Here is a 22,414-nt window from a genome sequence, read left to right on the forward strand (position 1 = left end):
TCCACAATTATCAATAAACTGGAGAAGGTGATGAGATTTAAAAATAAAACTCCACCCTACTTGGTTTCAGGACTCTAGAAGATGCAGGGAATATGTACATAACTTCCCATGTGAGAAAAACTAACGGAATGAGCTGCAGCCCATTGGTCAGAATATCAGACAATATTGCTTTGACCAGCGATGATTTCGGTGATAGAATTGCTGTGATTGGTGTTATTTCTGAAGCAAATGGACAATGAGACAAAAGTGGAAATTTCTGTCTGACTAGTTAATTGATTTTCCTGATTTCAAAGGAAACGGGGAAGGAGTGATGATCCATACATTATATGTCAGTGATATCCTACTAAATTGAAACAAAGAAGTACTGTAGCTTGGCAAATGACTGAACAAACTGTTTTTTAAGTTCACCAGAGGCGAAGGTGAACAGCTGAAGCTGCCAGTCTCTGGGTGATTTGAGTCGGACTTTTGATGCTGTAGTTTCTCTCATTGCTTCCCATATGTACTGTAGTTTGGACAATTAATTTGCTAAAATCATTTAAAAATGTATGCTTCAAGGGAAGATCTGCCTGAATTATTTTGGAAATACATGGATCAGATGATTAGATTATTAGATTAGATTAGATTAGATTATGAGGACACACAGTCCTCTTTTATTGTAATTTAGTAATGCATGCATTAAGAAATAATACAATGTTTCTCCAGAATGATATCACAGAAACACAAGACAAACCAACTGGAAAAACTGACAAAAACCACATAATTATAACATATAGTTACAACAGTGCAAAGCAATACCGTAATTTGATAAAGAACAGACCATGGGCACGGTAAAAAGTCTCAAAGTCTCTCGAAAGTCCCATCATCTCATGCAGGCAGTGCACCTCCAGTGCCGCAAACTTGCCGATGCAGCATCCTGGAAGCACCCGACCACAGTCCGACTCCGAGTCCGTCCAAAAACTCCGAGCCTCCGACCAGCTCTCCGACACCGAGCACCGAGCACCATCTCTGCCGAGCGCTTCAACCCCGGCCCCAGCAACAGGCAATAGGCAAAGCCGAGGATTTGGGGCCTTCCCCTCCGGAGATTCTCGATCGCACAGTAGCAGCGGCAGCGAAGCGGGCATTTCAGAAGTTTCTCCAGGTGTTCCTCTGTGCTCCTCACGGTTGTCTCCATCAAATCAGGATTGTGCACGGCCCCCTAGTTAACACATTCGGAACGGCCGCGCGTGCTGCATCGCACCACCATTATCTCAATGCCTAAGACTGAGCACCCACTTTACATTACATAACATCCAAACCAGAATTACCATTCCCCTAGTAGGCTCAACCACAAGCTGCTCTAGAAAGCCATCTCATCAGTATTCTACAAATTCCCCCTCGTGTGATCCAGCAGCAACCACAATTTCCCAATCTACTTGCATATTGAAATCCCTCATGATTATCGTAAAGTTGTCCTTCTGACATATGTTTTCTATCTCCAGTTGTAATTTGTCGCTTACATCCCAGCTCCTGTTTGGAGGTCTGTGTATAACTCCCATCCCGTGGAGTTTCTTAACTCTACTTACAAGGGTTCTGCATTTTCCAATCCTATGTCACCTCTTTCTAAGGCTTTGATTTCACATCTTTATTGCCAACAGAGCCACCCCACCCCCTCTGCCTCCCTGCCTGTCCTTTTGATACAATGTGTATCTTGTATGTTAAGCTCCCAACTATGATCTTCTTTCTGCCATGTCTGCAACATCATACCTGCCAATCTCCAACTGCACTACAAGATCATTTACCTTATTCCATATATTCAAATATAATACCTTCATCACCCTTTTTGAACTTGGCCCCTGTTACACTTTAACTTATCCCACTGACTGCAATTTTGCTCTATCATCTGACTATCCTTCTGCACAGTTTCACGACACACCACATTTAATTGTATACCAACTGTCCCATCCTTAGCTCTATTACTCCAGTTCCCATTCCCCTGCAAAATTAGTTTAAACCCTCCCCAGTAGCTCCAGAAAACATGCCCACGAGGATACTCATCCGCCTCATAATATGCCCTTTTTGTACAGGTCATACCTTCCCTTGAAAAAATCCCAATGATCGAGAAATCTGAAACCCTGCCCCCTGCACAAATTCTTCAGCCACGCATTCACCTGCCAAATCATCCCATTATTGACATGTGGCAATAATAACAAAGGCCTGTATTCATTACCCTTTTTGATTTTGTCCCCCATTACACTTTAATTCATTCCACTTTGCCCTATCATCTGCCTATCCTTCCTCACGTAGTACAGGCTGCAATCCAGAGATTAGAACCCTGGAAGTCGTGCTTTTCAGATTTTTGCTCAACTCGTTATATTCTCTCTTCAGGACCTTCTCCCTTTTACCACCTATGCCACTAGTACCTGTATGTACCACTATTTCTGGCTGTTCGCCCAGGCCCTTCAGAATGCCTTGGACTTGATCTGTGAAATCCCTGATCCTGGCACCTGGGAGGCAACATACTCTCCAGGTGTCTCTTTCACATCCAGAAATCTGCTTTCTGCTCCTGTCTCAGATTTGTGCCACAAATCTGCTCCAAAGCTGTGGCCTCCATCACACCACTCCCAGAGAACAACGACTGAGACTGTGAGCACACACATGCATACACAAGGACTCAAATACTTGCACTAACGGCACTCCGTGCATTACTGTGATATTCTGGTGCTGCTGCAACTTATTTTCTGCTACTTATCTATTTAATATTGTTTTTCTATTACTGTCTTGTTTTTATCTACCACTTTATTTAATTGCCTGAGAGGAAACCAAACAGAGTTTCATTGTACCATGTATAATGACAATAAAGATCATTCCATTCAATTCAATTCAATTCAATTCCTATGGAATCCCCAATCACTACCGTATTCCTCTTCTCCCATTTTCCCCTCTGGGATGCAGAGCCAGACTTAGTTCCAGAGTCTTGTTTGCTGCAGATTTTCCCAGTAGGCCATTCCCCCCCCCCAACCCCCGCAACAGTATCTCTGCACTGGCTGCCTATTCCATTTTCCTCTTCCTGACAGTACCTGCTTCCTGCAACTTAGGGGTGTCTATCTCCCTGTAGCTCCTATGTATCGCCTCCTAATTTTCCCATATGTGCTGAAGGTATAAGAAAATTAGGAGATGAGTTCCCAAGTTGCAGCTCGAGTTCCTGAACACAGTCATTAAGGAGCTGTATCACGGTGCACTTCACGAAGATGTACTTATCAAGGAGACTGGAGGTCTTACAGAGATCCCGCATCTTACAAAAGGAGCATACCTCCAGAACCATTCTCAGCACACTAGCTATGTATTATCAACAAAAAAGAAATAGAAACTTTCTTAATTAGAACTTCCCCAAGCCTGTTGAGTCAAAGCCTGCCCATTCTAACACTGGCTCACTCACACAATGGCTGCTCCGCTTACACCTCTTTTTATTGGCCCTGTGCTGATTGCAGTCCGCTCATAAGACCCAAAAGCACCAGAGCTCTTTTGAAACTTCACTCTGCATCACCAACGAACAACCTCTCTCACTGATTGCAGACCGCCCAAAACAGCCGAATGCACTGGAGCCCCTTTTAAATCTCGCACTGCCTCACCAATTAATGACCTCTGGCACCAATTGCAGCCCACCATCTTTTGTGTCAGAGAATTCCAGAGATTTTCTACTCTCTGAGAGAAGAAATTTATAAGCACCCACGCTTTTAAATTACCTTCCTCATACCTCTTAACTTCTCTACCTTGTTTATGCCTTTCCTGCCAGTGAAAACATAATTAGACTGCATTCTTCCGGACATGAACTGAGTCATGTAATGTTTGAATATTATTTCAATGCTTCAAACACTTGCTTAATGATGTATGAGGTACCTAATAGATAGGAGCATATCCAGAATGGTTGTCTTTTCCACACTGTTACCAGCCAAGAAAAAGCGCAAACTAAAATGCAAAGCTCAATTTTAACTTGGGAGTGCTGAAGTCAAATAAATGTAAAACACATTGTAACTGAAGTGCCTAACCCTAGACTATTGAAACAGGAACTCAATAGCTAATTGTATATGAACGAATCCCAATATTTATTTCAAACTTCAATCTGAGCACCAATACCTTTATCAAAACAAGCATGTCACTAAGGAAGCTAGCATTGTGCATCCAGTGCTCCCTTAGACATAGTTTTAATATTCAAGTTTGCTTCAATTATCCATAAGGACAAGAGATAGTGGCCACACAAACAGTGCTTAGCATTCCTCCTTTGTGCTTTCCAAAGCTTGGTGCCTTAAAATCTCCAGCTTTGAATTATGTATTGCAATTCCCCTAGCATTTATCTCTCAAATGTGTTGTCTGGATTTTGAAAGAGGCTAAATTCAGAATATAATTCAAAAATTTAAGGAAGCTACAAGCTGTAGTTATCCTCTACTTTCAGGTCCAAAGTTATATAACAGGTCAAGCTGAAGAAATTCACTTTATCACAAAGTTTTATAGTTAAGAAAATAGAGAAAAAAGAATCTAGTGTTATTCAATTTAACATCTCAACTTTGGGATTATAAGACCATAAGACCGTAAGACCGTAAATTATAGGAGCAGAATTAAGCCATTTGGCCCAGTGAGTTTCTCCATCAATTTATCATGGCTAATATATTTTCCCTCTCAGCCACAATCTGCTGCCTTCTCCAATATCTATTCATACCCTAACTCATCAAGGATCTATCAAGCTCTGGCTTAAGTATACCCAATGACTAGGCCACCACATCTGCCTGTGGCAACAAATTCCACAAATTCACCACTCTCTGGCAAACAAAATTCCTCCCCATCTCTATTCTGAGGCTATATCCTCTAGTCTTACATTCCCCCAGCATAGGAAACATCCTCTCCACGTTCACTCTATCAAAGCCTTTCAACATTCGATAGTTTTCAATGTGGTCACCCCTCATTCTTCTGAATTCCAGTGAGTAGATGCCCAGAGCCATCAAACACACCTCATATGACAACCCTTTCAATCCTGGAATTATTTTTGTGATCCTCCTTTTAACCCTCTCCAATGTCAGCACATCCTTTCTCCAGACATCCCACCCTGAGGTAGCACCATCAATTTTCCGGAGACTTCCGGGAGAGGTGGGATGTCTGCAATAACGTAGCTCCTTAGCAGCTAGCCAGTTAGTTCAAATAATGTTAGCTATGCTAATGAACAAATGACACCTGTTAAACTCACCTCAACATGTCTTTTACAGTCTAAACCCACCGAGGGCAATAGAAAAGTCACTGTTGCAAACAGTGCAGTGAGCGACACTGTCATTATTTTGACCCCTATTCGGCAGGGGTACACTTTAGTGTAGTCTGTGGTGATGTGCGTTTTTTTTTTGGAACACTCTGCAATGGCGCACTCTCACTCACACACCCACTCACTCTTTCTCTCTCTCTGTCTCTCGCTCTCTCGCTTGCCTTTGCTCTTGCTTGCTTTCTCTCTTGCTCTCTCGCACGTGCACTCTCTTTCGTGGTCGCTCTCGCGCTCTCTCTTGCTTTTCTCTTGCTTGCTCTCAAAAAAATTGATTTCCATGATATTATATATAATCTGTGGGCATCAGGGAACCACTATTAATATGCAAGAGACTCCCAGAAGTTCCGGGAGAGGTGGGATGTCTGTTTCTCAGATAAGGGGCTCAAAATTGCTCACAATACTCCAACTAAGGCCTCACCAGTGCCTTATAAAGCCTCTACGTTACATTGTTGCTTTTATATTCTAGTCTTCTCAAAATGAATATTAACATCACATTTGCCTTCCTCCCCACCGACTCAACCTGCAAATTAACCTTTAGGGAGTCCTGCATGATGATTCCAAGTCCCTTTATACCTCAGATCTGTGTTCCCTCTCCATTTAGAAAATAATCCATGTTTTTATTCTTTCTGCTAAAGTAATTTACTTACTGGGTAGACGGTACCGCTCATACAGATTTATGTGGTAGTAATTTTAAATTGCAAAATTCATCATCTTGTATGATTTCAAAATTAAGATTTATTTCCACCTTTCTTTATGTACGGGGTCTTTCTTTTGTTACATTTAAAATGGCGAATTTGTTATGTTAATCTGGGGAATGCGGCTTTGTTGTGCTTTAACGCTGAAGAGAGTTTGCGCTAACAGTTTGTTTTACTTTAAAATGAGATAACAAGGTTCTATTAGCCAATGGGTGGTTATGTATCGTTTTGTTTTCGGATGCCATGCTGTATGATATGACTGTGGACTGGGTTTTGGCGGGGAGTCGGAGGAGAGACGAGGAAGACCGCGGACGTGTGGAGAGGCTCTGGTCGATCACTCTGGGTGGTCCCGAGCCGTGAGTCGACGGAATTCGGGTGGTCGTCTGAAGTCGAATTGAGCTCCAACGTAGCGCGCAAAGAACTTGGACTTTGATAAGTGTTGGCGCCTTTTTTTTCATTACTTTCCTCTCTGTATCAAATGTATATTAATGTCATAGAATTAGTAATATTTATAAAGTGTATTTGTTAAAATTTACTGGGTGTGCTGGCTGATGATTGATGTTTGTGATTGATTCGGGCGGTGACTGACCCTGAGGGGAGTGTTGAAGCAGGTGCTGGGCAGAATTTCCCCTAGACATACACGAGCCAATATAACGGAACGTTACAAGTGGGGGCTACCTTCCGGGATTTGGACTTTTTCGGGAAAGTTGTACTTGTAGTTGCAGTAAGTGGTGTGAAGATGGATCGAGATAAGATTGTAAGTTGGTGTGAATTGGAGGAGGTACCGGTGAATCATGCATGTGTGGTAAGCGGGGTCGATTATCGCATTCCGGCAGAGGTACTGGTGCGAGGGTTGAGTTTGATTAAAGGTATCAGGCAGGTAGAACTTGTAGCTAGAAGGGGTGGGAAAGAACTGGAGGCTAGCTGGATGTTGGTGCGGACAAGTGCCGACGTCATGACTTTGGAACTACCAGCAACAGTCCACGTCCAGGGGGAGGTGGGGCCGTGGGGTCTCCACACCCTCCCCGAGGACGCAAGTGAGGAGGTGCCGGAGGAGGAGGAGCTAGATGACGCCCCAAGGGAGGTGCCAGTAGCCAGGGGTGGAGGTGTGGAGTGGGAAGGTTTGGCCAGGCCCAGCCCCCATGGGCGGGATGAGACTGCCGAGTTAACGGTTGCCATTACCTCCCTGGCGAGAAGGGTTGAGGGGCACCGCCTGAAGCTGAGAATTATCTCGAGAGCCAAGCCCACCCAGGAAGGGGAGGATGACTATGATACCTGGGTTGAAGATACATCCCAATTGTTAGAGGTGTGGCCAGTTTCGGATGAGGAAAAGAGACAGCGATTGGTGGAAAGCTTAAGGGGCGGGGCGGCCCGGGTGGTCCGCGATCTGAGAGCGGCACGCTCCTTGGCTTCCCTATCGGAGTGTTTGGACGCTTTGGAGGAAGTGTTTGGACTGTCAGGGGATCCCTGGCGGCATTTAGTGGAGTTTCAACGGATGGGGCAGAGAAGAGGGGAAAGTTCTCAGACTATGCTTTCAGGCTGGAAGGAAAGCTTACAGGGTTGCTGCGACGAGGCGTAGTGAAGGAGGACGAAGTAGCGGAGTTAAGGATGAGCCAGGTATGTAGCGGTTCCCGGGAGGATGTCAGAGCGGCTTGGAGTGTACGACAGTCATTTAAGCAGAGCCCCCCTCCATCATTCGGACAGCTGATCCGAGAGGTACGGGCCGAGGAGTGTGCTTTGGGCTGACCAGGGGGCTCGGACCCTCAGGGACGGTCTTCAGCGGTTCAGGAGGTGGTAGTCGGGGTGAGACCAGAGAAATCCAAGGGGTCTCCGGGGGGCCGTATTGGGAGGAGAGAGGTGGCGAGTAGTGGGTGCTATAACTGTGGAAGAGAGGGGCATTTCCGCCGGGAATGTGAGCGGCCGGGGGCATGCTACCGCTGTGGGGAAGCTGGCCACTTGCGGAAGGATTGTGAGAGACGAGATGCGCCGAAGGGGGAGGGCCCCCAGGCCACTAAGAAAGGAGAGGTGTCGGGAAACTTAGAAGAGGCTCAGTGAGGGAACGGACTGGAGTCTCGGGAGGAACACGTTCCCAGAAAACCGCTATGGAACCCCAGAAAGAACAAGCCCAAATTCCTGATGGACTGGTGGGACCCCGTTCCAGAGTGTCCCTACGGATAGAGGGAATCTTTGCGAAAGCCATCCTTGACACCGGGTCGCAGGTTACCTAACTGTACCGGTCGTTCTACAACAAATGTCTGAAACATTTGGCAGTCACTCAGTTTAAAGCATTGGAGATTTGGGGCATAAGTGATGGTGATTACCCTTATGATGGATACTTGTCAGTGAGATTGGAATTTTCGGAGGGAGATGTGGGAGTATCGGAAGCCTTTGAGACGCTGGTGTTGGTTTGTCCGGACCTGGTGGAGACCGGTGGTGCTGCCCTGTTGGTGGGGACTAACTCCCCTCTGGTGCGATGGCTCTTGGGAGCCTGTAAGAAGAAGCGGGGGGAGAACTTTCTGGAGACCCTCTCGGTCCACCCCGTGTTCCGAGCGGTGTACGAAGGAGTGGGTGACCCCCAGGGGCTGGATCCTGAGTGCAAACGAGGGACTGTGTGGTGCACTCAGGCGAGGCCTAAGGTGATACAGTCAGGGGAGGCAGCACTAGTGATGGGGACCCCCAGATTCCCCGGATTACCGCCGGGCGAGGCCCTGCTAGTAGACGCCCCCGACGACCTGGAAAGGGAGTCCCGGTTCCCGGCTGGGGCGCTAGTGAGACCTGAATTGCAGAGGCCCTCAGCTGAACAGGCACGGCGGATGGGGGTGATGGTAAGGAACATAACAGAGAGGGAGATCACCTTTAAGCGCGGGATGCCCCTCGCGCACTTGTTCGATGTCCAGCGCCCCCGTGAAGCCCACTGGAGGGAAACTATTGGGAAACAGGGGGGCGGCTGACCGAGGAGGCCTTTAATTTTGAAAACTCCCCTGTACCGCCGGAGTATAAGAGCAGGCTGGTGGAGAAGATGCTGAAGTTAGGGGATGTCTTTTCTCAGGACGAGTTTGATGTGGGATGTTCCAAGAGCACTCAGCACACCATTCGGGTAACAAATGACACCCCGTTTAGGGAGAGGTCGTGGCGGTTGGCCCCAGCAGATGTGGAAGATGTGCGGCAGCACTTGCGGCAGTTGAAAGACGCAGGGATTATTGTGGAGTCCCGAAGCCCCTATGCGTCCCCCATAGTGGTGGCAAGGAAGAAAAATGGGAAGGTACGCATGTGCGTGGACAATAGGACCTTGAACCGCCGCACTGTTCCCGACCAATATACGGTCCCGAGGATGGAAGATGCCTTGGCCTGTCTGAGTGGTGCACAGTGGTTCAGTGTATTGGATTTGTGGAGTGGGTATTACCAGATTCCGATGAGCGAGACTGATAAGGAGAAGACAGCCTTTATCTGCCCGCTGGGGTTTTTCCAGTTCGAACGAATGCCCCATGGCATCTCGGGGGCCCCAGCCACCTTCCAGCGGCTCATGGAGCGGACAGTGGGGGACATGAACCTGCTGGAGGTATTGGTGTACCTGGACGACCTGATAGTGTTTGGATCTACGTTGGAGTAACATGAGGAGCGGCTGCTGAAGGTGCTGAGTCGGCTGAAGGAGGAAGGGTTAAAACTTTCCCTGGATAAATGCCAGTTCTGTAAGACGTCAGTCAGTTATGTTGGGCACATAATCTCACGAAATGGAGTGGCCACCGATCCGGATAAGATAGCCGCAGTCACCACCTGACCGAGACCTCAGAAGGTGAGCGCCTTACGCTCGTTTTTGGGGTTTTGCGGATATTACCGGCGGTTCGTAAAAGGATATGCGAAAATGAGTCATCCATTGAACCAGCTGCTGTGTGGCTATCCACCTGTGGGGAGGAGGAGGAAGGGAGACCGAGGGTCGGAGGTAGGAGGATACTTGAACCCGGGAGAGCCTTTTGGATTGAGGTGGGATGCTCAATGTGAGGAGGCGTTCCAATCTCTAAAAAGGGTGCTGACGCAGGCCCCAGTGTTGGCATTTGCTGATCCCCGGAAGCCGTGTGTTCTACACACTGATACCAGTCACGACGGTCTGGGGGTTGTTCTGTACCAGGAACAGGGAAACGGCTTGAGGCCGGTGGTATTTGTCAGTCGGAGCTTGTCGCCATCTGAGAGAAACTATCCCACTCACAAGCTGGAGTTCTTGGCGTTGAAATGGGCGGTGGTGGACAAGTTGAGTGACTACCTATACGGGGCCCAGTTTGAGGTGAGAACTGATAACAACCCCCTCACTTATATCCTGACCTCGGCGAAGCTGGACGCTACTGGGCACCGGTGGTTAGCAGCCTTGTCTGCCAATGAGTTCAGCCTGAAGTACCGCCCGGGGAGTCGGAACATCGATGCAGATGCCCTGTCTCGTCGGGCGCACGACGAGTCAGGCACGGCTGAAGAGTGGAAGAGTGTCCCTGCCCAGGGAGTAAAGGCCATGTGTCAAGTTGGGAGCGACGGGGAAGTAGGAGCACAGATGGGAACGGATTGGGCAGTAGATCATCTGGGGGCTGACGATGACGCACTGCCCACTGTTTACTGTAACGTGACTGCTCTGAGGAACAGGCAGCTGCCGGAGTTGAGTCCCCAGGAAGTAGAGGCGGCTCAGCGTGATGACCCAAGCATTGGCACTATCTGGTACGCGGTTAGCCAGGGTGATATGGGGCAGGTGCAGAAGGCGAAGCATGCCTCCATTCCCCTACTACTGAAGGAGTGGCCCCGGTTGAAGCTGAAGAACCACGTCCTGTACCGGGTCACGTCGCCTCCGGACCACCCCCGGCGCTGGCAGCTGGTCATGCCTGAGAAGTATCGGAAGACTGTGCTCCAGGCTCTACATGATGATTCTGGGCACTTAGGGGTAGAGAAGACCTATGGATTACTCAAGGACCGGTTTTACTGGCCCCGGATGAGGGGGGAGGTGGAAGAATACTGTAAGACCTGTAGCCGTTGCATCAGGAGGAAGACCTTGCCTACGCAGGCGGCCCTGTTATCCCACTTGCAGAGTGTGGGACCCATGGACCTGGTGTGTATGGATTTCCTGTCTATTGAGCTGGACACCAGCAATACCACGAATGTCTTGGTCCTCACGGATCACTACACTAGATATGCGCAGGCTTTTCCTACTAAGGATCAGAAAGCGACTACAGTGGTGAAGGTGTTATGGGAGAAGTACTTTGTTCATTATGGCCTTCCCCAGCGGATCCACAGTGATCAGGGATGGGACTTCGAGAGCAGGCTTATACATGAATTGCTGGATATGCTTGGGGTTGAAAAGTCCAGAACCACCCCCTATCACCCACAGGGTGATCCTCAACCCGAGAGGTTTAACCGGACCCTGCTGGACATGCTCGGCACCTTGGAGATTGGACAGAAGAGAAAGTGGAGTTGGCACATTGCCCATTTGGTTCATTGTTACAATTGTACTCGCAATAATGCTACGGGGTACTCGCCCTACTATCTGATGTTCGGACGAGAAGCGAGGTTGCCCATTGATCTGTGTTTTGGGACTGAAGCGGGGGAAATACCTTCGAAGCCATGTCTGAAGTACGTGTCCGATATGAGGAGAGAGTTGAAAAGGGCGTACGAGTTGGCTGAGGCGGTAGCCACCAAGCAGAACCAGCGGAATAAAAGGAGGTATGATCAGAAGGTAAAGTTCGTCCAGCTATTGCCGGGAGACCGAGTCCTTATCCGGAATTTAGGACTACAGGGTAAGCACAAGTTGGCGGACCGTTGGGCAGCCACCCCATATGTGGTGGAGAGTCAGATGCCGAATCTCCCGGTTTACCGGGTGAGACCTGAGGGCAGGCAGGGGCCTGTCAAGGTACTCCATCGGAACCACCTGTTGCCTCTGGGTCGAGAGGTGAAGATGGACCCAGAGCCCGAATGGGAGTTTACGCCTATTACGAGGACTTTGCGAGGGCGCGGGGCGCGGGAAGAGCCCGCTGCGAAGAAAACGGGGCCGGTCCCCACCTCGAGAAGGGATACGTCATCGGAAGATGATGAGTCGGACGTGTGGTACCTGCTTCCGTTCGCTGATTCCCCGGTGCCGGAAGAAGAGACTCTTGGCCCTTCCATCACTGAGTCAGGGGAACCGAGGGAGGGTGTTGCAGAGCCGCCTGTATTACAGCCGGGATTGGGGGAGGGAGTTGCAGAGCCGCCTGTATTACAGCCGGGATTGGGGGAGGAGAGGGTGGAGGCAGAACCTGAGCCAGAGGGCTCACAGGGGCAGAGGGATCCCGGTGAAGGGGAGGGTCCGACAGATAGGCCCGAGGGATCAACTGGGGTGTCTGAACAGCAGAGGAAGTACAGAGGCCTCAGAGGAGTAGGCATCCCCCGGAAAGACTTACTCATAAAGCGCCGGGAGAGCAGAGTGTGATCTTTACTGCCCTGCAAAGTTATGTCACTGCTTTATGCACATGGGTTGGGTTTTGTGTTTTACAAGAAGCACTGGTGAACTCTGTTAACGTCATGAGGGCATGACTTTTTGTGGTGGGGGGAGAGTTTACAGGGTCTTTCTTTTGTTACATTTAAAATGGCGACTTTGTTATGTTAATCTGGGGAATGCGGCTTTGTTGTGCTTTAACGTTGAAGAGAGTTTGCGCTAACAGTTTGTTTTATTTTAAAATGAGATAACAGGGTTCTATTAGCCAATGGGTGGTTATGTACCGTTTTGTTTTCGGATACCATGCTGTATGATATGACTGTGGACTGAGTTTGGCGGGGAGTCGGAGGAGAGACGAGGAAGACCGCGGACGTGTGGAGAGGCTCCGGTCGATCACTCAGGGTGGTCCCGAGCCGTGAGTCGACGGAATTCGGGTGGTCGTCTGAAGTCGAATTGAGCTCCAACCTAGCGCGTAAAGAACTTGGACTTTGATAAGTGTTGGCGCCTTTTTTTTCATTACTTTCCTCTCTGTATCAAATGTATATTAATGTCATAGAATTAGTAATATCTATAAAGTGTATTTGTTAAAATTTACTGGGTGTGCTGGCTGATGATTGATGTTTGTGATTGATTCGGGCGCCAACCGACCCTGTGGGGAGTGTTGAAGCAGGTGCTGGGCTGGATTTCCCCTAGACATACACGAGCCAATATAACTGAACGTTACATTTATAAATATCTTCAACAAATTATTTTTATAATCTAATTACCATTTAAAAATAGTACTTTTCTTTTAACTCTATACTGCAAAGAAAACACATTACACGAGATTCTCAAATTCAGAATAGCAAATATTTGTGTTTGCATCACAATTCACATTAGAAAGGTGAACTCAATTCCAATGAGGCTCTCAAAGAAATTTCTTTTTTTTTTGTTTTATAACTAATTGAAAATTGGGCAACAATGATTTCAGAACACAGAACTGATTAGCAGTCATGCATCAAATATTTTTCAAAATGAACTTGAATGGAGGTCTAGTGATAATGTGTCAGACACTTCTGATGCACTGTGAAATAATTGAGCAAAGACAGAACAAGAGCCAACACAACCAAAAGAGCTTATACCAAGAATTAGATCAATGGCTCACCTTATTGATAGTTCATATTGCAAACTGACAATAAGTTAATGTATACAGAACTTAGCACACTCCACTGATTCTTCAAGTACTTGGTCCATGAATAATTACAGAGCATTTTAGATTTGGTTGGTTCAATAAATATGCCTCAGCATAATTCCTGTCATCTGTAGCCGTGGAGAAAGACCTGCAGTCAGAGAAAGAACATAGTTCATTTAAGAACTTAGAACTTTGCATACGGTTCTGATTGCCCCACTATAGGAAGGATGTTGAAGCTTTGCAGATGGTACAGAAGAGGTTTACCAGGATGCTGCCTGGTTTAGTACAATCATGAGAGGCTGAATAAACTTGTGTTGTTTTCTCTGAACTGCTAGAGGCTGAGGGGAGGTCTGATAGAGGTTTATACGATTATGAGAGGTATAGATAGAGTGGACAGAGAGTATCTGTTTCTCAGGGTTGAAAGGGTATGGATTGAAGGTGAGAGTGAGTAGGATCGAGGGGGATGTGAGAGGTAAGTTTTTTACTCCGAGAGTGGTGTGTGTCTGGAATGTGCTGCCTGTTATGGTGGTAGAGGCAGAAAATATTGCAGGTTTTTAAGCGACGTTTGGATAGGCACATGGATGTAAGAAAGGGGGAGGGATATGGACATGGTGTAGGTAGGAGGGATTAGTGTTTGGGTGCTTTTGATTTGCTCTTAGCTGGTTCAGCACAACATTGTGTGCTGAATGGCTATTTCCTGCGTAGTGGTGTTCTACGTTCTGTGTCTGCATTTGTCTTTAATGCTAATGGCACCTAAATTGGCGCGGGTGTTAGCAGTGGCTGAATATAAAACTGAGCTTCAATGGAAAGTAGCCTTGATAAAGATTTGGAGTTGAAGATATGAGAAATGTATTCGTTGGACTAGTTTGATGAAGTGTGTTTTGAAGAGGTATTTGGCGCAAGGATTAATAAGACCATAAGACAGTAAGACATAGGAGCAGAATTAGGCCAGTCAGCTCATTGAGTCTGCTCCACCATTCCATCATGGCTGGTTTATTATCCACCTCAACCCCATTCACCTGCCTTGTCCCTGTAACCATTGATGCCCTTACAAATCAAGAACCTATCAACCTCCACTTTAAATATACCCAATGAATTAGTCCGCACAGCTGTCTGGGGCAGTGAATTCCACAGATTTATTACCCTCTGGCTAAAGAAATTCCACCTCATCTGTGTTCTAAATGGATGTCTTTTTATTCGCAGGTTTTGCTTTCTGGTCCTTGATTCCCCCACTACAGGAAACATTCTCGTCACATCCACTCCATATAGAACTTCCAGTATTTGATAGGTTTCAAGGAGATCTCTTATCATTCTTCTAAACTTCAGTACGTACATGCCCAGCGCCATCAAATGCTTTTCATATGTTAACCTGGGATCATTCTTGTGAACTTCCTCTGGCTCCTCTCCAATACCAGCATATCTTTTCTTAGATAGAGGGCCAAAAACTACTTACAATACTCCAAGTGTAGTCTGAACAATGCCTTATAAACCCTTAGCATCACATCCTTGCTTTTGTATTCTAGTCCTCTCAAAATGAATGCTAACATTGAATTTGGCTTCCTTACCATTGACTCAACCTGCAAGTTAACCTTTAGGGGATCCTGCACGAGGACTCCCAAGTTCCGTTGCACTTCTAATGTTTGAAATTTCTCCACATTTAGAAAGTACTTCATGCTTTATTCTTTCTACTAAAGTGCATGACCATACACTCCCCTGCACTATATTCCATCTCCCTATCGTCCACAAACTTGGTCAAAAAGCCATCATTTCATTCATCCAAATCATTGACATATAACATGAAAAGAAGCAGCCCTAGCTCCGACCCTTACAGTACACTCCTAGTCAATGGCAGCCAACCAGAAAAGTCCCCCTTTAGTCCACACTAGACCGGATAATTTTGAAAACGCCAGTTTCAAGTAAAAACGACAGGCGTCCACACCAAGCATTTTTCAAAATATCTCCGTCCACATTAGAACGGATATTTGGGCGAATCTCCTCCTACTGGGCATGCGCAGGACACAGAAAACAAGCAAAGATGAAATTGTATACTTGGTGCACGTTTGTCCAGTTACAGACTAGAAAAACTTTAAAGGAATTGCTGTTAGCTCTCACGCAGGAGGACTTAAAACTAAAAAACAACAAATACTGGAGCATATGGATGCAACCGACAGCGAGTTCACAGACAGTACGACCCGGCTGACGACAAACATTGAAAAACTGACTAACTCTGTTGCATTAATAGAGTACTTTGTTAAATGTATAAAACATGTCTGCATCAGTGTTATCTTGTATTTCCATACAATGTTACATTAGGCTGTTACACATCTATTGTCAGAGAAGTACTTGCATAAATAGGTAAACCACCTTCATTCAAACAAGGACAGAAAACAGGGCAAAGTGAGTATACTCATTTATTCAGTAAGCTATCGGTCAAAGTATTTGGTGAGTATATTTCTAACTCTCTTGGCTTCAGTCTCATTGCCGTCTGTTCTGAAATTGTTAGGTTGTGTGGGGAGTTGCGTTCAAGAATACAATGAAATGCCGCGCTCCGGCCATCTGTTCCAGCACGCCATGACAGCGTTTTTAAATAGTCAAAAAGGCTCACTTTACAATTTAACTCTCGCCGTTCACACCGACTGCATATTATAACGGCCACCCAGCAGTGCTTGTGCGGTACCAAGCAGAAGCAGAAAAAGCATTGTTGTTGTGGTGTTGTCATGACAGCGTTTTAAAATCTCTCCATTTATCCCGTCCTCTCTACAACGGATATTAGGCGTTTTCAGATTTGTTCACTCTGGAGACCGTTTCTGAAAATCTCCGTTTTCGGGGGATGAAAACACTGTTTTAGTGTGGACGGAGGGTTAAAATGAAGAGGAAAAGCTTTGGTTACGGATTTATCCGGTCTAGAGTGGACGCAGCCTTAGCCTCTTGTCAGTCAGACAATCTTCTATCTATGATAATATCTTTCCTGTAATACCATGGGCTCTTATCTTGTTAAGCAGTCTCATGTGTGGCTCCTTGCCAAAGGCCTTCTGAAAATCCAAAGAAGCAACATCCAATGACTCACTTTTGTCTATCCTGCCTGTTATTTTCTCAAAGAATTCCAACAGATTTGTCAGGCAGGATTTCTCCTTAAGGATGCCATCCTGACTTTGGCCTATTTTATCATGTACCTCCAAGTACCACAAAACCTCATCCTTAATAACAGACTCCAACATCTTTCCAACCACTGAAGTCTAATTGGCCTATGATGTTCTTTCTACTGCCTCCCTCCCTTCTTAAAGGGTGGAGTGACATTTGCAATTTTCTGGTCCTCTGTAACAATTCCAGAATCTCATTACTAATCTCATTCCAGAAGATCATTACTAATGCCTCTATAATGTCTTCAGCTCTTTCTTAACCCAGTGGTGCAGTCCATCTGCTCCAGGCAACTGGACTTCAGATGTCACAGTTTTCCAAGCACTTTCTCCTTAGTAATAGCAATGACACTCACTCCTGCCCCCTGACACTCTGCATTACTACCCATCTGCTAGTGTCTTCCACAGAGAAGACTGATGAAAAATACTCATTAATTTCCACCATTTCTTTGTCCTCCATCACCTCCTCTCCAGTGTAATTTTCCAACAGTCTGATCGACTCTTAACTCTGTTTTTCTCTTCCGACAGTATACCTATAAAAACGTTTTGTATCCATTTTTATATTGTTGGTTAGCTTAACCTCATATTTTATCTTTTCTCTCTTAATGGCTTTTTAGTTGCCTGTAGCTGTATTTTAAAAGCTTCCCAATCCTCTACTTTCCTGCTCATTTTTGTGATATTATATGCACTTTCATTTGCTTTTATGCTGTTTTTTAATTTCCCTTGCCAGTCACATTTGCCTTATTCTCCCTTTAGAATACTTCTTCACCTTTAGAATGTATCTATCCTACATCATCTCAGTTGGTTCCAGAAAATCCAGCCATTGCTATTCTGCCAGCATCCCTGCTATTGTCCCCTTCCAATCAACTTCAGTTAGCTCCTCTCTCATGCCTGTGTAGTTCCCTTTACTCCACTGTAATACCAATACATACAATTTTAGCCTCTCCTTCTCAAACTGCAGGGTGAATCCTATCATAATATGATCACGGTCTCCTAAAGGTTACTGTACCTTAAGCTCCCTAATCAAATCAGGGTCATTACAAAAGACCCAATCCAGATTACTATTCCACTAGTGGGCTCAATCTCAATTTGATTTAAAAAGCTATTTCATAGGCATTTTATACATACCCTCTCTTGGGATCCAGCACCAACCTGATTTTCTCAATCTATTGTACTTACATATTGAAATTCCCCCATCACTATTGTAACATTGCATTTATTACATGACTTTTCTATCTTCCATTGTAACTTGTAGCCCACATCCTAGCTACTATTCAGCGATCTATATATAATTTCTATCAGGATCTTTTTTACACTTGCATTTTCTTAAATCTACTCACAATAATTCTAGATCTTCTGATCCTATGTCACCTCTTTCTAAGGATTTGATTTCATTTTTTGCCAACAGAACCACTCCACCCCCCTGCTTATTTGCCTGTCCTTCTACTGCAATGTGTACCTTTGGATGTTGAACTCCCAACTATCATCTTCTTTCAGCCACGGTTCTGCACTGCCCACAACATCATATCTGCCAGTCTCTAACTGCACTACAAGATCTTTGCCTTATTCCCTATACCATGTGCATTCAAATATAACACCTTCAGTCATGTATTCACTACCTACCCATTTTGATTTTGTCCCCCTGTTACACTTTAATTCATCCTACTTTGCTCTATCATCTGTCTACCCTTCCTCACATGGCACAGGCAGCAATCCAGAGATTACTATCCTGGAGGTCTGCTTTTCAGCTATTTATCTCCCGATATTCTCTCTTAGGACCTCCTCCCATTTCCTATCTATGATGTTGGTACCAATATGTACCATAATTTCAGGCTGTTCACATTGCCCCCTTAGAATGCTATGGACCTGATCCGAGATATCCCCGACCATGGTACCTGGGCACCTGGAAGGCAACAGACTGTCAGGTGTATCAATCATGTCCGCAGAAGTTGCTGTCTGCTCCTCTAACTATGGAATCCCCTGTCACTACTGCCCTTCTGTTCTGCCTACTTCCCTTCTGAGCCACAGATACAGACACTGTGCCGGAAATCAGGTCACTGGGGCTTCCCTGATATGTCATCCCCCCCTAATAGTATCCAAATTAATACTGAGGGGAACTGCCACAGGGGTGTCTATCTGCTTTCCTCTCCTGACAGTCACCCTGCTACCTACCTCCTGCAACTTAGCGGTGACTACCTCCCTGTAGTTCGCATCTATTACCTCCTTATTTTCGCGTATGAGCCGAAAATCATCCAGCAGCAGCTCCAGTTCCTTTGCCTATTCACACTGGGAAAGAAGAATGTCTGACCTTGTATATGAGTGTCTTTAAAGTCACCAATCAGCTCTGTGTCAGTTAAAAAGTCACATATGGGACTTGTTTGATGATATAGGTTTCGAATCCAGGAGATCAGTACAATCCTTTCTGCAAACAAAGGCAGAACAACAGCCAGCATCAACAAAACAGCTTATGCAGGGAAATAGATGAATAGATCACCTTATCAATAGTTCATAGAGCAGACTGACAATAAAGTCAACAGTTATTGCTCCAACATGCTCCACTGGAGGGTTGTATCATGAATTAATCACTTAGCTATATTGGATTTGATTGTTTTAAAAAGGACTCAGTATCATTGATCAAATACATGTTCATCAAAACAAAAAAAGTTCTCATTAAATGCAAGGTGTTATGGATTGGCATTGTCTTATTTTCTGCTGTTAAATTTCTCATCCTGATGCTTAGATGGTGAGGTACAAAATATGAGCATTGTTATAATTTCTTCCAGACTGATAAATAAAACAGTCCTTAATATTGTTATAGCTGGGGTTGGTATTCAGAATAAGCTCCTACTACCCATTAAATGCTCTCAATGGCGTGCATCTCAAATAGCCTCTGACAATCAAATCCAGCTCCTGGTCTTCATGTGTGGCTTAACTACTGTGCCTGGTGGAACTGTTTCTGTGACACAAGATGGGGCAAAGGTGGGTTACTGGCATCTTAAAACCAGTTGCTCTGGGCAGATAGGGCTCATCAGCTGTAGTTGGTAGCTCAACTAGGTGAAGAAAAATTCTGATCTCAGGCTTCAGCTACCCACTCATGAGGAAGGCTTCAGTAGTAAACTAAGGCAGTCCTACATCGAGTTCAATGCTGACTGGCAGTTCCTGCAACGTCACTGGTGCCAAACCGTATCGGTCTCTGCCAATGTTTTGGATTCCTCAGTTGCATGGAGAGGAGGAGCCTGCCGCATGGGTAGCAACTTGCTCTGCCCTGACTTGCACAATTGCTTACATAAACATAGACAGCTAGGACACAACTTCTGTGGTTGACCCTGAACAACGGAGGGCATCTATGATAAAGAAAACTACAATTAATATATAATAGTGTATCGTGTTACACCTATAGACCTAAAATGGTAGCATATGAAGTGTAGCCTGAGTAACTATCTTCCGTTTACACGCCTTCATTGGCAAGTGATAGGAAATAGAACAATATTTCTCAATAGGAAAGATGAGACAATTAGGTTGGCCATACATAGAAGAGTATAGCACAGGAACGGGCCATTCGGCCCACAATGTTATGCTGAACCAGCTAAAATCAAATCAACAACACCTATTTAAGCATTACTTAGAGGATGCAACAGATATTCCAGTGGTAAAGAATTATCACAAATAATTTCAAATCAAATGGAACCATGTTACCAATTCAGAATGTTGCAATCAATTGTACATAATCTGATTTAGCCATACACAGGATAATAAAATGATGGATACTGAATCCAGAACAATAAATATTAATATTAATTGTTAGTAGAGGTCAATGAATTTAGACTGATATTCAGTGGCCTGTTTAGTGTTATTGAAGTGGAATTTGCCAGCTGTGTCTGTGGATATATTTACTGAATTCTTCAATTCATAAGGATGCAGAATGTGATTTGTCTAAAAATTTTTTGCTCACATTTAGGATGTTTTAGCTTCAAAGGAGATCTGACAAAACCTGGCTTGTTTCTTACCTCAAATTCTACAGAAGCCAGAGCCTAGTCAAGAATTTCTGGACCTTAATAAACTTGGAATTTTATATTGAGATTTGTGTTGCATTTGTCTTTTTAATTTCTATTGGATTTTGGTGAGGAGCTCTAGTTATACTCTTCTCCATAAGGAGAAACGTCCTCTTTTCATTCTTTCCAACAAAGCTCTTCATTATCATGTAGACCCAAGTTGTATCATGCTCACCCTGAAGACTGAGCCAACGGGTTACTGCAAGGAAATCTGCAACACAGTGCCAGTTTGTCCAGATCTAACATTCCACTCTGTGGCCCGAATATGTTCAGTGGCCATTTTATTAGGTACAACTGTACAGTTGCTTGTTCATGCAAATATTTAATCAGCCAATCATGTGGCAGCCACTCAATGCAGGCATGGTCAAGAGGTTCAGTTATTGTTTTGAGAAAACATTAGAAGAAATGTGATATAACCATGGAATGATCGTTGGTGCCAGACCAGGTGGTTTGAGTATCACAGAAACTGCTGATCTGAGATTTGCATGCACAACAGTTCTGTACAGATTACAGAAAAGGGTGTGAGAAATCAAAAGCACATCTATTGTGTAGCAGTTTTATGTGAAAAAGCCTTATTAATGAAAGGGGTTAGAGGAGATTGTCCAGATTGGTTCAAGCTGATAGGAAGATGACAGTGACTCAAATAATGATGCGTTACAACAGTGGTGTGCAGAAAGGTATCTCAGAATGCACAACACATTGAACCTTGAAGTGGATGGACTACAACAGCGGAAGTCTATAAATATACACTTAATGACCAATTTATTAGGTACAGGAGGAACTTAATAAAGTGGCCACTAATTGTTGTCAATCGTACTTCAAGAGCTTAATGAATCAGGGGTAATAATGGTTCCTGATCCCAGGTGGTGTGAGTTCTGAGGCTCCCATACCTTCTTTCTGATGGCAGCAGTGAGAAGAGAACATGACGAGGGTGCTGGGGGTCCCTGATGATGGATGCTGCTTTCTCCAACAGCATTTCATGTTGATTTACTCAATGGTGGAAAGGGCTACCTGTGATGGACTGGGCTATATCCATTATATTTTGTAGGATTTTCTGCTCAAGGTCATTGATGTTCCCATACCAGGCTGAGATGCAGATAGTCAATATACTCTCTACTACGCAAGTGTAGAAGTTGTCAAAGTTTTAGATGTCATGCCATATCTTCTCAAACTCCTAAGGAAATAAAGGTACTTCCATGCTTTTTCCATAATTGCACTTATGCGATGGGCCCAGACATGTCTTCCGAAATAATAACACCAAGGAATTTAAAGTTTCTGATTCTCTCCACCTCTGACCTATGGATGAGGACTGGATCATGGCCTCTGGGTTCCTTGTCCTGAAGTCAATAATCAGTTTGTTGGTATTGCTGGCATTGAGTGAGAGGTTGTTGTTGTGACACCACTCAGCCAGATTTTCAATCTCCGTCCTATACATTGATTCGTCACCAGTTTAGGATTAGGCCTACGACAGTGGTGTCATCAGCAAACTTGAATATGTGATTGGAACTGTGCTTATCCACACAGTCATCAATGTAAAGCAAGAAGGCCAGGGGTCTAAGTGCACAACCCTGTAGTGCATGTGCTGGTGGAGATTATGGAGATGATGTTGTTGTCAATCCAAACTGAATGTGGACTG

This window comes from Mobula hypostoma, chromosome 20 (genome assembly GCF_963921235.1).
Source record: "Mobula hypostoma chromosome 20, sMobHyp1.1, whole genome shotgun sequence".
NCBI classification, from domain to species: Eukaryota; Metazoa; Chordata; class Chondrichthyes; order Myliobatiformes; family Myliobatidae; genus Mobula; species Mobula hypostoma.